The 13,843-nt window shown below is 40.1% G+C and overlaps 1 protein-coding gene across 11 annotated transcripts in view; it reads left to right on the top strand.

Moving 5' to 3' along the window:
- Window positions 1-13,843, top strand: part of mof (males absent on the first) — a 510,758-nt gene that overhangs the window by 57,300 nt on the left and 439,615 nt on the right. The window lies entirely within an intron of this gene.

The raw sequence follows: 13,843 nt of genomic DNA on the forward strand, positions 1-13,843 counted from the left end.
GTTGCCATACGTGGCTCATTTTCTGCTAACTTCACAGCTCTATATCTCGGTAAGTACTGATGGCAAAATTTTTTTGGGGGGACTAAAACACTCAGAAAAATAATCTTAACATTTTCATAAGAAAAAATAATTTTTTTTTTTTTGGAATATTTTGCGACATAGAATGCCAGTTTCAAAAAGGGGCCTGCGACTGTCAGAGGGTTAAGTGCCAAGTTAGAGGATGATGGTGTGCCATTCTGATTTTATTCAATAAACACCCTGCCACTTACCTCTCACACATTAATATTAACATTTTACGGTAAATAATAAGTGTACTCTGTGTGTATCTTACATTTTCTTGTGTTTTTAATGCCTGTTTCTATTGCTAACTTAACCCTTTGACTGTCGCAGCCGTATATATACGTTTTACGAGGTGCCGTGTTTGACGTATATATACTCATAAATTCTAGCGGCTTCAAATCAAGCAGGAGAAAGCTGGTAGGCCCACATGTGAGAGAATGGGTCTGTGTGGTCAGTGTGCACCATATAAAAAAAATCCTGGAGCACGCAGTGCATAATGAGAAAAAAGAACTCCGACCGTTTTTTTTTTAATTAAAATGCCGACTTTGTGGTCTATTTTCGTATAGTATTTATGGTTGTATTCTCGTTTTCTTGGTCTCATTTGATAGAATGGAAAACATATTACAGAAATAGAGGTGTTTTTGATTGATTTTACTATAAAAAGAACCTAGAAATGGAGCTCAAAGTAGGGGAAATGTTTGATTTTTACCAATGTTCAAAAGTAAACAAATGATGCCATTGTCCAATAAATGTCCAACTAGCCATTCTAATATGCAGTCATGAATGGGTTGATGTTATTTATACAGTTATTACAGCATTGCAGTAGTCTGCATAATAGTAAGTCTAATATTTTTTGTTTGAATAAAAATTCAAAATAGAAAGCAAGAGTAATATCAGAGGGGCCTGGAGACGTGACTGATGAACAAAGAAAATGTTATTTTAGAGCCAGGAATGTCTGCACTGTTCATTCTGGACCTTATTTTGAAATTGTCATATTTTTTAGTTTTCGTGAAATTGGCCAAATTGCAAATTTCTGACCACATTATTAGGTAGTTGACATCAGTAAATGGGCAGTTTCTTGTACTCAATCGATAGAAAAAATGAAGTTCTAAAAAAAATAGCTATGAGTTTGGGCGACTGGAACAATGAAATTACCCGAAAATAGGGCTCAAAGTGGGCGAAATCGCCGATTTGTGAACAGCGCCGAGGTCGCTAACTTCGCGAGAGCATAATTCCGTCAGTTTTCCATCAAATTTCGTTTTTTTGGTGTCATTACAATCGGGAAAAGATTCTCTATCATTTCATAAGAAATAATAATTTTTTTTTTTTTTAAATTTTGCGACACCAGGAGACACCTCAGGATTGGGGGTTGCGACAGTCAAAGGGTTAATATAAGTTAGTGTAAACTTGTTGTCTGGCATTTATTGCATATTTTGTATGTGCTCTGGTAATAATACTTGTGGAGCTGTGTGGTAGCCGGAAGGAGGGATAACATTACGTTTTCTCTGCTCAGCCACCAGAGAAAACGTGTGTGAATCTGCGTTTGGCCCAGCCACTCCCCCACTCCGCTTTTGTTTACAATTTTCGGCATGAATTGTTCATTACTTCTCCGTTCGTTTATGATGGCATCTAAAGGTAATTGTTAGAAACGATTAAATTCAGTGAACAAGGTATGTTGATGCAAATATGGCTCTGGACCACAGTGTAGGTAGCCGGTAGGTGTAGCCCAGACGGGCTACACCCACCGGCTATGCTGCCGGATACCTACACTGGCTTCCTACAAATAAATACTACTCAGCTCTCTTCCTACATTAAGACTACACATATTTTAAGGTAAATAGTGAGTGTACTGTATGTGTATTTTAACTCTCTGGGATGCTTTAAATATCGTATACTAAGTATGACCAATGACCATTCTACCTCAGTCTGAATTGTGTTTAATATCTACAGAATCTCTCTCCTTTTTTACTTCTTACCACTTCATTGTTTTATCTTATTTTAATTGAAACTCGCCATAGCTTGTCCTCGGTTATTCTACCTCACTTTAAAAAATACTCTATCGCCCAATTTTATTTTAAAATCTCTATTGCCCAATTTTACTTTAAACTATATTGACCAACCTTATTGTAAACTTTTTCTTCTTGCCCATTTTTATTTTATATTTTAGTGCCCAACTTTATTGTAAACTTTTCATCTTATTGCACTATTCTAGTCTTGAGTTAATTACCCAATCTTATACTTGCCCAATTTTACCAATACAGTGGACCCCCGCTTAACGATCACCTCCCAATGCGACCAATTATGTAAGTGTATTTATGTAAGTGCGTTTGTATGTGTATGTTTGGGGGTCTGAAATGGACTAATTTACTTCACAATATTCCTTATGGGAACAAATTCGGTCAGTACTGGCACCTGAACATACTTCTGGAATGAAAAAATATTGTTAACCGGGGGGGTCCACTGTACTTTATGGCCCAATCTATTTTAAACTTTTTATTATTGCCCTTTTTATTTGTAAAGTTTATTACCCAATTTTATTATATACTTTTTTATAATTGTCCTGTTGTAGACTTTATCACCCAACTTTATTTTACTTTTCTTAACCTTTTGTTACCAATTTCTAAACTTGTATATTCAACTCCAACTTTAGCATTTTCCTGTGTACCATCTTACTATCATATTATAACCAAGTCATTGCCATTTTTATTTATTTTTATTTTTTTATTTTCTTTTACTACCTTAACTTGTGTATTTTGTCTTGTCAATTTAAATTTAGTTATACTCTAGTTCTTGTTAACAACTTACATTAGACCTTAGTGCAATTACAAGTGAGAGTCTTGTGCCATTTTAAACTAGTATTTTTTATATTATTAGATTAAACCTAGTTGTACTTTAGCTCATTCTAGCTCAATACATAGACAACACCAAATTCATTATATTAGAACTTAGTGCAATTACAAATGAGAGTCTGATGCTATTTTTAATTTGTATTTTTATATTTTTAGTTTATACAGGTCCGCCATCACAAATCCGGCAATCAGTTTTTGGTTCCTTCAGTTATTCAGCACTAATTTTGGCTAGCATAATTTCAAATTTCCAGGGTCGCCACACCAACCTGCTGGTACTGTTTGGTGGCTTTACTTGCTGCATAAGTCATTCCAGTTTCTTTTTCTCCATTTATTGTTTTAACTGCTTACTTATAGCCCTAGCCATGGTTCCAATGAATAAAAGAAATGCTTCTCATTATGTAAAGCACCTACACAGTACATTATCCATTAAAGATAAGGTGGCTTTGAAGCCACTGTCGGTTGTCATGAACTCAGTCTCATGAAGCAGGAGAATATGCTTTATTATTACACCAATATCAACACTACAGCTTATTTGCCTATCACAATTGATCTAATATGACATAATAAACAACATAAATAACATAAAACATGTTAAATACTCCAGAATAAATAATATTTGGCATAACACCGAGCAGTTCGATGGAGGTATGAAGAGGATATGGTATACAAATACCATTCTCCTATCCCTGTCTTGGTGGCTTATACAGTGGTCCCTCGTTTTTTGTAATTAATCCGTTCCTGGAGGAGCTACTATAAACGAAATTTACGATTTGCAAATCAGTTTTCCCCATAAGAAATAATGTGAATACAATTAATCCGTTCCTAACACCCAGAAGTATTAAAACAAAAAATTTTTTTACATGAAATATACATGTAGTACATAAACAATACAATGGGAAATGATGAATGAAACATTAACAGCATAACACTTACCTTTATTGGAGATTCTTCTTAGTGTATGGGAGACTGGAGGAGGAGAGAGATTGGATTGTTTATAGTTTGGAAGGGGAATCCCCTTTCATCAATACCTCAGGTACCATTTTCTTTTCTGGGGTTGCTTCTCTTCTCTGTTTCTTTATGCCACTAGGGCCACCTTGAGTCACTCTAGTTCTGTCTCGCAAAATAACTATGGAGAGAGCTCTGTTTCTGGCGTCTCTTTAACACTTCCCTAAAATGACCCAAGACTTTATCGCTGTACATGTTGCCAACATGGCTTGCAGCAACCTTGTTAGGGTGATGTTTCTCCATAAAGCTTTCCATCTTACCCCACATAGCAAAAATCTCTAATTTCTGAAGAAGGCACCTTCTTCCATCTCTCTTCCTCCTCCTCTGCAGCAAGATTCTGAGTTGCGATCTGTTGCTCTTCCTGCTGAAGCTCTTGCAGCTCCTCAGTGGTGAGCTCTTTGTTGTGGTCTTCCACCAATTCTTCCACATCCTAGAAACTCGCATCCAACCCCATGGAACTCCCCAGTGCCACAATTGATTTTACAACAGACATAGGCTCATCAGGGTCAGTCCCAAACCCTTCAAAATCCCTCTTGTCAACACAATCTGGCCACAGTTTTCTCCAGGCAGGGTTCAAAGTCCTGGTAGTCACTCCCTCCCAAGCCATACCTATAAGGGTTATGCAATGGAGGATGCTGAAGTGTTCTTGCCAAAATTCCCTTAGGGTCAAGTGAGTGTCTGTGGTCACAGTCAAGCACCTGTGAAACATTGCTTTTGTGTAGAGTTTTTTAAAGTTTGCAATGACCTGCTGGTCCATGGGCTGGAGGAGAGGAGTGGTATTCAGGGACAAGAACTTTACTGTGATGAACCCAAACTCCTTGAAAATTAGGTCATCCAAGTTTGGAGGATGAGCAGATGCATTGTCCATTACTAGCAGGCACTTGAGATCCAATTTCTTTTCCAGGAGATACTCCTTCACACTAGGGCCAAACACTTCATTGAACCACTCGACGAAAATTTCCCTCATGACCCATGCCTTACTATTAGATTTCCAAAACACACACAATTTACTCTTCATAACATTTTTTTTCCTGAACACTCTGGGATTTTCAGAATGGTACACTAGTAATGGCTTCACTTTGAAATCCCCACTAGCATTAGCACAGAACATTAGTGTCAACCTGTCTTTCATAGGCATTGCCTTTTCTTCCTGTGTAATGAAGGTCCTCTTTGGCATTTTCTTCCAAAAGAGGCCTGTTTCGTCACAATTGAACGCTTGTTCAGGTTTCAGTCCTTCAGCCTCTATGTACTCCTTGAATTCGTGCACATATTTTTCAGCCGTCTTGTGGTTCGAACTGGCAGCCTTACCATGCCTTACCACACTGTGTATGCCAGTATGGTTCTTAAATCTCTCAAACCAGCCTTTGCTGACCTTAAATTCACTCAAATCACCACTAGTTGCAGGCAATTTCTTTACCAAATCGTCATGCAACTGCCTAGCCTTTTCACAAATAATCTAAGTCATAAGGGTATCTCCTGCTAATTGTTTCTCATTTATCCACACCAATAATAACTTCTCAACCTCTTCGAGTACTGGTGATCTCATTTTTGTCAGCATAGTTACCCCCTTTGCAACAACAGCATCCTTGATTTCCTTTTTCTTGGCCTCTATGGAACATAAGGTTGTGTAGGGTTTCTTATACATTCTGGCCAGTTCGGCCACACTTTACCACTTTCATATTGTTCATTGATGGTTTTCTTAAATTCAATCGTATTTCTCACCTTCTTTACCACAGGCTTGGCACTAGGAGCTTTCTTTGGAGCCATGGTAGCTTATTTAGTATTTGCAAGCACTAAAATAAATGGAATATTATGAAATATTTCGCTGGAGCACGTGAGGGGACCTTCGCTCACTGGTAAACAATGCATACCCACGGCTCACACCGTGGGTACGCATCCCGGACGAACTACGACTCGCGATTCAACCTATGAAAAGCGAGCCCATGTTTATACGAAAATATCCCTATGATTTCCGAAATTTATGATTGCAGAGAACTATGAAAAGTGAGGGACCACTGTATTAGAGAAAATGGAGTATAACACAGGGCTAACTGTGATATACACTCGTACTGCACCATAAAAATGAAACAAAAGTTATTTTCTCTATATAGATTATCACACATAGCAGCATATGTGTAGAGAACCTAGGATAACCCAAAAAAGTCAATGTGGCCATATAAGATATTTGGTAAATATTCGATTCCCAGCCAGGGTAGAAACATTAGGTGTGTTTCTTTACACCTGTTGTCTGTGTTTACCCATCAGTAAATGGGTACGTGGGTGTTAGCCAACTAGTGTGGGTGTTATCCTTACCACCTTTCCGTAGCCCTCGCTGGCAATTTGATCGGGCAAATTGGGACCTTTACTCGCAACTCACTGCTTTTAGTGAGGTTCCTTCTTCATCCTCCATTGATGAGCTCGTACACCTCTTCTCGACGTCAGTTTTAGCTGCAGCTTCTCATTCTATACCCCAAACCTCAGGCAGGCATTCTCAGAAGTGCATGCCTTGGTAGTCTTCTGCTTTTGCTCGTGCAGTACGTTTGAAACGCGCTGCATGGGGCAGATACTGGTGCAGTAGAACTGATGAGAGACTTCTTGATTTTAAGCAGAAGCATGCGGTTGCTCGCCGTGTCATCTGTGACGCTAAACGCACTTGCTGGCGAGACTGTTTCCACCATCACCTCTGCTTCCTCTGAGTGCAGTCTGGAAAAAAGTGAGGAAATTGAGTGGTAAATACTCTACTGACCCGGCTCCTGTTCTACGGGTCACCGGTGTTGATATAGCAAACCCTCTTGACATTGCCATTGAAACTGGTACTTGTCTGGTCCGTATTTCCCGGGGGTTCCATTTATGCCCCTCGTTTCTTTCCTCAAAGTCTGCTAGAGAGTTAGTACCCTTGGACTTTTCTTCTCTCAGAGAAGAGCAGTATTTATTTATTTATTTATTTATTTATTTATTTATTTATTAATTTGAACATGATACATTGAAGTACAAAGGAATACAGTTATTACAGTGCAACATGCCAAAGCTCCTTGTATGCAGAGCATTATGGGCAGGCTTAAAATTAACTTAAGATTAACCAAGCAATGATATATTCAATGGTAAAAACATTATTGTAAACTGATAACAATTTAGCACAAATGAGTATTACAAAGACAGTTCATATGGTCATTTACTGTGTTGCTGAGCAGTCAGTAGAATGGAGTATTCTGTTAGGTAATGTAATTAAAAAATAGTTTGGTTGGGTCACAGGTTAGACATTTATGAGATACAATAATGAGAAACATTTACGAGATGCAATTTATGAGATACAATTATTCAGTATTGATTTAGTTGTGGGTGAGTAAGTGATTTTTGAGAAGAGACTTGAATTTATAAACAGACAGTGTTTCTTTTATATTCACAGGTAATGAATTCCAGATTTTAGGGCCTTTTATGTGCATTAAGTTTTTGCATTGCCTGAGATGGACTCGAGGAACATCAGAGTGATCTGTGCCTTGTGTTATGGTCATTTGTTCTGTTGAGGTTGGTAAGGAGACATTTGAGGGGAGGGTTTATATCAGAATTAAGTGTTCTATGGATGTAGTAGGTGCAGTAATAAGTATGGATGTTTTGTATAGTGAGTAGGTTTAGAGTTTTGAATATTGGTGGAGTGTGCTGCCTGTAGTGGGAATTTATCATTCTGACTGCAGCCTTTTGTTGGGTAATTAGTGGTCTGAGATGGTTTATTGTTGTTGAGCCCCATGCACAAATTCCATAGGTGAGATAGGGGTAAATAAGCGAGTGATATAGGGCCAGGAGGGCTGACTGTGGAACATAGTTCTGTATCTTCGATAGTATGCCTACGGTCTTGGAAATTTTTTTGGAATTTTGTTGTATGTGTGTTTGAAATTTGAGTCTATTATCAAGGTGGATTCCTAAGAATTTTCCCTATGTGAGTTTTGTGATAAGTGACCCGTTTATCATTATGTTAAGAGGGACGTCTGTAGCTCTGTTACCCAACTGAATGAAGTAGGTTTTGTCAATGTTTAGAGTAAGTTTGTTAGTACTCATCCAGGTAGATATTTTCTGTAATTCGGTGTTTACAGTATTGGCTAGCGTGACTGGGCTCGGGCGAGAGAAGACGTATGTAGTGTCATCTACAAATAGTGTGGGTTTGAGTAGTTGCGATGCACTTGGTAGGTCATTTATGTATAGGAGAAAGAGAAGAGGGCCTAGGACACTTCCCTGTGGGACACCAACTTTAATTGGCTGTGCTGAAGAGTTTGCCCCGTTTGTGTACACATATTGGCTTCTGTTGCTGAGGTAAGACTTTAGGTAGTTGAGGGAGTGCCCTCTTATACCATAGTGCAACAATTTTATATGGAGCAAGTCATGGTCAACTGTATCAAAAGCTTTACTTAAGTTATGAAGATCCCAAGTGGGACTTCTTTTTTCTCTATTGCAGTGTATATGTGTTCTAGCATGTGTATAATAGCATCATTAGTATTTTTATTAGGCCTGAACCCAAATTGACAGGAGTTGAGTATGTTGTGGGAGATGAGGTAGGAATAGATTTGCTTATGAATTAATTTTTCAAAGATTTTAGAGAGAGGGTGTAAGTTGGTATAATGTGCCTTTTACACTTCGGAAACTGGAGGCAACACTCTCAGCTTGCCGATCATCAGCAGCTGGGCCTGACGACATTCATATTCGGATGTTACAACATTTACATCAGTCAGCACTTACAGTCCTCTTACACGTCTTCAATCTTATTTGGTCACAAGGAGTTCTTCCCCAGCTGTAGAAATCTGCCCTTGTTCTTCCTTTCCGCAAGCTGGGTTCTACGGGACATGATGCCTCCCACTATCGTCCCATTGCTCTTACTAGTGCAGTTTGCAAAGTGATGGAATGTCTGGTAAATCAACGTTTAATTTGGTATTTAGAGACACGCAACAGTCTCTCCACTAGTCAATTTGGCTTTTGTAAGGGCTGATCTACCATAGACCCCTTACTACGCTTGGATACATATGTTCATAATGCCTTTGCAAATAACCACTCAGTTATTGCCATATTTTTTGACCTTGAGAAGGCATATGACACAACTTGGAGGTACAATATTTTGGCCCAAGCCCACTCCTTAGGCCTCTGAGGCAATCTACCATCCTTCCTTAAGAACTTTTTAACTGACAGTCATTTCCGTGTTCGAGTTAATACAATGGACCCCCGCATAGCGACTTTAATCCGCGCAAGAGGGCTCATTGTTATGCGAAATGATCGGTATGCGAATGAATTTTCCCCATAAGAAATAATGGAAATCAAATTAATCCGTGCAAGACGCCCAAAAGTATGAAAAAAAAAAATTTTACCACATGAAATATACATTTTCCTACACACAAAGAGAAGGATACATGCACAATAGTAGAGTAGTACATGCACAATATATATTGTGCATGTACTACTCTACTAAATGAAGAATAAATGACACTTACCTTTATTGAAGATGCAGCAATGACTGATGAGACACTGTGTCCTGGGAGTGCCTTTTCCTCCTGAGTACTGTAGGTCCTGTTTGGCATTTTCTTCCAGAACAGGCCTTATCACACTGTGTATGCCACTACGATTCTTAAATCTCTCAAACCAACCTTTGCTGGCTTTAAATTCACCAATATGAGCACTAGTTCCAGGCATTTTTCCCTGTTCACCTGGGTGTTAGTTGACTGGTGTGGGTTGCATCCTGGGAGACAAGATTAAGGACCCCAATGGAAATAAGTTAGACAGTCTTCGATGACACTGACTTTTTTGGGTTATCCTGGGTGGCAAATCCTCTGGGGTTAGTTGTTTCTTGGTATTCTCAATAAGCCACAACAACAATGGTGCCACAGCAGCAGCAGCTGACAGTGCTACAGCAGCAGCAGCAGCTGACAGTGCTACAGCAGCAGCAGACGATACTACAGCAGCAGCAGACGGTACTACAGCAGCAGCAGACGGGACTACAGCAGCAGCTGACGGTGGTACAACAGCAGCAGCAGCTGACGGTGCTACAGCAGCAGCAGCAGCAGCAGCTGTACCACCAATAGTAGCGATGGTTGATTGGGGTTTATTATACAACCTGGCCAGCTCGGAGACACGCACTCCACTTTCATACTTATCAATGATCTTTTTCTTCATCTCTATAGTAATTCTCACCCTTATTGCTGTAGGGTTGGCACTAGAAGCTTTCTTGGGGCCCATGGTCACTTATTTTGCAGATAAAATCGCCAAAAACACTGTAATAATACGAAATGTTCCGATTGTATTCTTGGATGTTACCGTGGAGGCTGGCTGGTAAACAATGCCACCGGCGGCACATGTGAGGCTGGCTAAGGGCGCACATTGGACACGTCTCGGACGAAGAGCGGTGAGCGGGTTTTTGAGCGGTATGCGAGGCAAAATTTTTGTGATAAAAGCGAGCAGTATGCGGATTGAACGTTATGTGATGCCGACGGTATGCGGGGGTCCACTGTAATGTGCTCTCCCCGGACTTTGTCCAAGCTGAAGGTGTCCCTCAGGGATGCCTTCTGAGCACAATACTTTTTCTTCTTGCTATAAATGATTTGGCCTCTGTTCTTCCATCCAATATTTGGTCATCACTCTATGTTGATGACTTAGCTATTGCTTGTGCAGGCGCTGACTGTCACCTCATTACAGTTTCTCTCCAGCATGCGGTAGACAGTGTTTCCAATTGGGCCACCACGCATGGGTTTAAATTTTCCAGTACCAAAACTCGCCAAATTACTTTCACTAGATGCTCTGTCATATCCAATCATCCTTTATACCTCTATGGCTCCCGCATCCCTGAACATGATAGTCAGGTTTCTAGGCCTTCTCTTTGACCATAGGTTATCCTGGAAACCTCGCATTACCTCTCTGAAGGCAACTTGTCTCAGCCGGCTGAACCTTCTTAAAACCCTTGCTCATCTTTCATGGGTAGCTGATCGTCGAACTCTCCTTCGCCTTCATTCAGCCCTCATTTTATCGAAATTCAATTATGTTGACCAGGTCTATTCAGCGGCCTCTCCTGCTACTCTCTCTAGCCTTAACCCCATTCATCACCAAGGATTACGTTTATGCCTTGGTGCTTTTTGCTCTTCCCCTGTTGAGAGCCTGTTTGCAGAAGCGAATGTTCCATTCTTGTCTGATTGCCGTGATACCCATTGCCTTCGCTACTATGTACGCTCTCACGTTCTCCGCAATCCTTCCATTTATAGAATGGTCACTGATATTAGTAGACATTCTTTATTTGTTCACCGCCTGTTTGTTCTGTCCCTTTTCTCTTCACCTCCATTCGCTCTCGTCTTCCCTTCAGTTACCACCTTTATATGTTCATGTAGCATCTCACTTTTCCCTACCCCCCCTGGGAAGTTCCAGTTGTTCGGGTCTGTTCTTTCTCACTCCCTTGCTTGAAAGCCCAACTGCCTATGGTGGCTTCCCGCTCTCTTTTTCTTGACCACTTCCACTCTCATTCTCATGCCATCACAGTGTACACAGATGGCTCTAAGTCATCTGACGGTGTCGGATTTACAGCAGTGTTTCCGGACAGCATCGTGCGAGGGCATTTACTATCTTCGGCTAGCATTTTTACTGCTGAATTGTATGCCATTCTTGCAGCACTTATTCGTATCGCATCTATGCCTGGGTCATCATTTGTGGTTGTCTCACCCCCTTAGTGCTCTACAAGCTATACGGAAATTTGATACACCTCACCCCCTAGTTCTCTGTATCCAACTTTGGCTACGCCGTATCTCTACCAAGCATAAAGATATTGTTTTTTGTTGGGTCCCTGGTCATGTTGACATACAGGACAATGAACAGGCAGACACTGCTCCACGTTCAGCAGTACATGACCTACCAGTTTCATATAGAGGTGTCCCACCTTCACACCTGTTGGCAACAACGTTGGTCAACTCTGCTCGGTAACAAACTTCATTCTATTAAACCGAGCATAGGTTATTGGCCGTCTTCTTGTCATCAGTGCCGAGGTTGGGAGACTACTCTCTCCCTCCTTCGCGTTGCCCACACTCGTCTTACTCACGGGTATCTCATGGAGGGGCACCCTGTTCCTCTCTGTGAGAAGTGTCAAGTTCCAGTATTGATTAGCCACATTCTGTTAGACTGCCCTCTCTATCAACGAGCACGCAGAATTTACCTCCAACGTCGTCTCCGCTCTACTACTCTCTCTTTACCTTCCCTTCTTGCTGATGGACCCTCCTTTCATCCATACTCTCTCATTGACTTCTTGACAACGACTGATTTACTCCACAAACTCTGATGATCTGCTCTCTACCCTTTCACTATCCACTGCCCTGCTGTTCTCCATAACCTATTACTCGTCCATCTCCTTTTTGCCACCTGATACCCTCGCTTCCTTCCTGCCCTGCAGCGCTGTTTAGCCCTTGTGGTTTAGCGCTTTTTTTTATTTTAATAATAATAAATATAAAGCACTAATAAAATATATAAATTAACACTTAGCATCACACTTACCTTTATTGAAAAGACTTGGTGTATGGCAGACCAGGTGGATGGGAGAGGGAGGAGAGTTTATTGTTGGAGAATGACACTAATGTCAACACTACGGCTTATTTATTTATCTATCACAATTCAACTAATAAGACATAATAAACAATATTAATAACATAGAAACATGACATATACTCCAGAATGATTAAAATAAGTTATTATGTTTTTAACAACAGGTATTCTGCTGTTGTTGGGTGTATAAGGGCCACTGTGAGCATAAGCTGTACATAATGTTGGTGAAGGCTGCAGCTGAGGCAGCAGTGTTTTCTGTAGCCCTATATAACTCCAACAACATTGGAGGAATTAGTAGAATTGCTGAATCACTGAAGAAGGCACCCTCTACCACCATCACAAATACTACCACCCTCTACCACCAGCACTCGTATTTTTCTACAAACTTTTTCTTGACTTATATCGTGTTTCTCATTCTTTACCAATGGGCTCGCACTAGAAGCTTTCTTTGGGCCCATGGTGGCTTATTTAGCAGTTTCACACAATAAACAAGTGGCAAAAGCAATGGATTATTACGAAATGTTTCGTATGACCTGGCAGGATATGTTCACTCACCGAGAAACAGCGCTACGCTGGCTGAGAATGCATGTGGAGGCGGCTTTGTCTGCATTCTGGGCACTGGACAGGTTCCGTACAATTGATGAAAATTGAGGTAATCGACGAAAACGGAATCTGAAAATTGACGAAAAAAGTCGACCGAAACCGAAATCGGTGATAACAGAGATTGATGAAAATGGAGGGTCCACTGTATATCCAAAATATAGCTTATATTGGTCTCACAGGCCATAAAAGTTATTGAAAATTAAAATGTTAAAAAATAAAAAAAAATAAACTACAACTGCGTGATTGGCAGTTGGCGTTACCATAAGTGGTTCACTTCCCGTCAACTTCACGCCTCCATATCTCGGTAAGTATTGATCCCAAAATTTTTTCTTTGGCCTAAAACTCGCAAAAATATGCTCTTTCATTTCATAAGAAATAATAATTTTTTTTTTTTATATTTTTCGACCCTGACTGGGAGTTAACCCGTAAACGGTCCAAGCAGATCTACGTTCACATGTGTAGTGCTACAAAAGTAGATCTACGTTTTTTTTACACATTTTCAAATGTAAAAAAAACAAAAATCTACTTTTTTTACATACTTTCAAATGTTGAAAAAAACGTATATATACGTTTGGACCGTTTACGGGTTAAGGATTGAAGGTCTCAACTCTGAAAGGGTTAATATCCAAATTAGAAGTTACTGTATATGTTTATTTAGGATATCTTTGATCATCGTGCGTGTGCATGTACGCTGGAATGAAACGTCTATTGTGAAAAAATTGTGAACTTCCAAGTGATTTAATGATTTCTCACATTATCAAGGAACCATGATAATG

Source organism: Cherax quadricarinatus, chromosome 6 (assembly GCF_038502225.1).
Source record: "Cherax quadricarinatus isolate ZL_2023a chromosome 6, ASM3850222v1, whole genome shotgun sequence".
NCBI lineage: Eukaryota > Metazoa > Arthropoda > Malacostraca > Decapoda > Parastacidae > Cherax > Cherax quadricarinatus.